The following is a 5,000-nucleotide window of genomic DNA, read 5'->3' on the forward strand; positions in this document are numbered from 1 at the left end:
AACTAGATCAGAATCATTCTCAACGAATCCATAAGAAGTGATCCAATTTTTTTCATCGGGTCCAGGTGCAGACCAAGATCTTGAGCGACCCGATCCGGCAGAACAACTCAAAAGATAAAGAAGTATCGTAAAGGTTGCTTTATGCTCGTTCCAAGTTCGAAGTACCATTTGTACAAATAAGAACCCCCTTCCTTACATGATTTCTTCTTCATATAGATAGATATAGGATCTATGGGGCAATTACTTAGAAGTACATTTTGTGCAACAGGCCCCTCCTATCTGATAGAAAAGGATCCCATGATCCTGAACCGATCTTACCTGGGATCGCAAATCCCAAGTTTGTCTATGAAGAGCTGATCTATTGGTATTAGTGTCTAGAATGGATTTCTTCTGTGTAATACTAATCGATAGGGCCTCATTGGTAATGCTACAAGATCTCGTGCATTGGAACCCATGGTTATGGACCCGAATCCGTTAGTAGGGAACATTTTCTTTTCCAAGTGAAATCCCCTAGTATATGAAAGAATGAAAAAGTGTTTTCGTTGTTGTGGAATAAGAAGCCTTCGTATCTTAATGCATGTATTTAATTTATTCGGAGCTATTAAAGCGGGATCCACTTTTTGGGGAATATGAGTCGAAGCAAAAACAAGAAGGTATTTCTAGTGGGACATCTTTCACAATCTCTGGAGAGATAGTTCACTAATAACCGAGGGATAAGTAATTCGACTCATTCACATACAGATCATGAATGTTTGGAATCCACATTATGCAAGGGGACATTGCTTTTGCTAATTCTAATTGAAGGGTGATATCAAATCGGTCATTTCTTTTCGGAGCGCAATATACATAGTTAGCGCATCGGTCATAGTTAGCAGCTCCGTATCAGGGCACATCAATATCGTCACTATCGATCAATATCGATATCGTCACTATCATCAATATCGATTATCATCTATAAGATAACCTTTAGGCTTGTCATCCAGGAACTTATTCGGAAATACCGTAATGAAAGGAACATAGGAGTTTGTCGCTAGGTATTTGACCAAATATGATCGTCCAGTTCCTATAGAACCTATCACTAAAATACCCCTAGAAGGGGATAGAGCTAAGCGGAGCGAAAAGGGTTTCCATGAGATGGGAAATTAAAACTATGAGCCCCACACGAGGTTGTGAATAAGTGGATAGGTCTGGATAATGAGCAAGGAATATCCGTCTTTCTGCTAAACAGGATCTATTGAACTCATAATTCATTAGACACTTTTTTTGAATGTCAACTAAGTATCGTAAGTAAATTGATCCGGTTGTTCAATCATTTCATAACCAGAGTCATTCTTTGATAAATGATCACTATGAGTCAGACTCAATAGAATTTGATCAATCCTTTTTTCTGTCGTTAAGGTGGAGAACTGAACCTAAGGAATTCTCTTTCTTCGATCATCAATCGAATCACGTTCGCGACCCAGGATTCTATTTTATCATCAATCCAATCACCGTTCACGTTTTTTCTTTTTTCTTATCAATGAATAGATCTCTTTACTTGTACGACTTAGATGTCTCGTATTTCTCGAAAAAAGTGATTCGATTGATGGGATTTGGTATGATTATTATGAGATCGATGGATATCAATGAGATTAATATTCAAATATTTCTTCTTAGAACGTATTGATTTGACCCCATAAGCGGGACCACCACCCAATAGCATGTTGCCGCCAGAAGCAGGAACCCCGTATTTCTCCCAGAGAATCTCCTAATTGTTCCAGAGCAACTAGAAAGAGATTCTTTAACCAGAAAGAATTCTGTTCAGATGTAGGATACCTATCCAGAAGTTTTCGCAACTCAATCGTGTATGATGGAATCATCAAAGATTTGATCTTTTCTAACTCTGTCTGTAACTCACTAGAGGCTCGGGAAACAAAGAGAAGATGTGTACGAACGAGATATCCAGCAACAAGAAGAAGGAAAAGGATTGAGTAGAGGAACTCCCGAGCATTTGGTGATCTCAGATGTCTCCATATCAATAGAACGGGTGACTCATTATTTCGATGAATCATTTCTTCGGACAGAAGAAGATTCTGTAAACACTTACTCGGGCATCTCACTTATCAGATTCCATTGTGGAAGAATCGCCAACCATTTTTTCTGAGGAATTGGCCATGATATATCTGATCCATGCATAATATCAGATACAAATTTTTGACTGCTACTTAGTATCGGCAATGGGTCTGAAAAAGTATCTAAAAGGGTGAAATTTAGATATTTGCACCCTGTCGAAGTAAGGAACCATGGCATATAGGTTTGGAACAGATTCCATTTTGAGAGATTTGAAAAAGCACTATCTCGTTGAAAGGTTTCTATACATCTGCCGTTTCTCAACGCATTTCTTTAGACAAAGACTCCGTTTTTCCTCTTTCCGGGTGGTAAATATTTCTCAGAACATGGAGTGTGAATCAAACCCATGTTTGAATTGAAACTGAGATACTGATGCAAGTTCTTCCCTTCTGAATCAGATAGATTCATATCTGAAAGAGGCTGACAATAAGTTCTTTCAAAATTGACTATTTGTTCCTCTGTTTAGAGGTGTTCCAGAAATGTCTGCGATCGAGTAAATAGCTCTACGAACGAATGGATCGGATCGAATTGGAAAATGGAAAGATTTGTACAAGTTATACGTTTCGTCACCACTTGTGGAAAATCGTTAGGTATGAATATGTCAGATACCTGTGACTCGATTGGTGAAATAGTATCTCTCTCCAAAAAAAACATGTTTTTTTTACTGACGCACGAAGAAAATATTTTGTTGCGAATGAACAAGATATTGAGGAATTGTCCATATGTAAGATCATAATTATTGGTACGGGTCTTTTCCACATCAAAAGGGAATCTTTTGTTACAATAGAACCAGAGGTGATGTGGATTATTCAAGATCGAAGTCGATTTGCTTTATAAAAAGAAGATATCAATGAACTTCTATGAAATGGTTTCACGGGATTCAGCCAATTGTCTCGATCGTGGGATATCATTGAGAAATAGGAATCCGTGTTATCAAAGGATTTCCTGCGATTCTTTCTAGTATGGAATGAGTCAATCATCCACTTTGGTATCTTATTGAACAAAAAGGGTGATATTGTTCCTCCATTGATCAATAATTTCGATCTTTGGGAAGTATCATGATCATCCAATAAGAAGGGTTTCATTTATTCAAATGAACGATTTGAACACCTATTGATTCTAACAACTGATTGCAGAGTTGATCATTCGGACCTTTCAATTCATAGATGTGGATCTCGGACCTATGAATGGGGGTATTCCCGATACTCACAAAGAAAAAAGGAAGTGACTTAGACAAAAAGAGAAGTGACTTGGACAAAAGGAGAAGTGACTTGGACAAAAAGAAACGAAGTGACTTAGACAAATCTTGTTTGTCGATAACCTCGGACCAATCAATCGAATATTGATTAATACGTAATCGATCGAACACTACTTGAAAACGGTGTTTCTGTTCAGAAAAGAAATGTTCCAAATGTTCCTGGAAATTCTTGCTCCCATTGGACCATTTGTATCTATATGCATCAGGATCCCGATTCATGGATCTCTCGGTTCGAGAAATAAGAGGATCGAACCATTTCTTCTGACTCTTTTTCAAATTCGATAAATGTTGGTTGATCGTATATTTTATTATAGTTAGATGATTCAGAGGATCATTTCCTATTTGATTCCCTTTGAATTCCATATTCGAAGTTGCGATCGGATCGATTCATTAAAAAGAATCGATTCGATACATTTCTTATGTACCCATAGGTGCTATATTGGATTTGAATCAGATTTCGGATCAATCTATATTGATTGACCGCCTCCATTATGTTGTTGCTAGCAAATACCACTATTTTTGGTTTTGGATCATCTTCCAAATCATTCCCGCAGGAGATCCGGACCGATTTTTTTCTGATCCTTCGATAAAAAGATTCATTCTCTTCATAAAAAATAGGAGGTAGAACCACTAAAGATTTCCTTTTCGACTCATCCCTGGAGTTGAATACCTCATTCAAGAATTTTTTTTGATCCAATCCGTAGGAATCAATAGAAAAGGAAAATCCCTTATGATACACCAGATCCGGCTCGGTTATTGATAGAGTGAATAGATCTGCCATTTCTTGAAATCTCTCTTCTGATTCAAAATCGTGGTGTAACGTGTATCCCCCTTTGTTCCGGTCATGGAATAGATGAAATAAATCAAAAAATGGATTTTTGTTCAAGAATGAAATCTTATTGGAACTGTCCATATCCGGTTCATCCCTCGGAACCATATCACATCCCGGATCTGATGAAATAGGATGAATTGAGACGGTATTTTGTAAATACGTAATTATCTTGAATATATCAACCCCCATTTCTTTATTTTCCGATCGCCTGGAAGGGACAAAAGAAACATCTTGTTGTTTCTTCAACCAATTTCTGATCTCTAGTGGACCTCTCCGTAGGATTCGAACCCAGATGAAGTTCTGACCATCTGTCAGAGAAAAAGAACGAATTGATCTTGTAGGATTCCCAAGAAATTCTTCGATTTCTTCCGGAAGCAGATGATTATTCATCTGCTTCTCACGTTCCGTGAATAGCCGGGACATTGAGGAATATTCAGAAAGGCATTTCGGGAATCGATCTGATTCTATCTCTGTTCGTTCCGTTTGAAGAAAGGAAGGATCCCAAAGAATCGATCTTTCTTTTAGTTGCGGAATCTCTGTTTGATTGATCAATGTGTGATATTCCGAATCCTCATTCCTAATGGAATCGAAATGATCTCTGGATTGATCAGAAGATCCTTTCCATTGGCTAGAATCCGTTACTTGAACGAAAATAGATCTTGTGGAATCATATTGAATATTTGACGATACATTCCGTACCTTGCTAAAAAACCGATCCTTGTTTACCAACCACGCATTGTCTAACCAAATCCAATTTTCTCTCGATACGTTCCTCAAAAAAATCCGATTCGTGCTGATTCT

The sequence above is a fragment of the Aristolochia californica genome, unplaced genomic scaffold, assembly GCF_029961685.1.
Source record: "Aristolochia californica isolate CCGP_79_NKW_82.1479 unplaced genomic scaffold, dmAriCali1.0.hap1 SCAF_428, whole genome shotgun sequence".
In the NCBI taxonomy this organism is placed as follows: domain Eukaryota; kingdom Viridiplantae; phylum Streptophyta; class Magnoliopsida; order Piperales; family Aristolochiaceae; genus Aristolochia; species Aristolochia californica.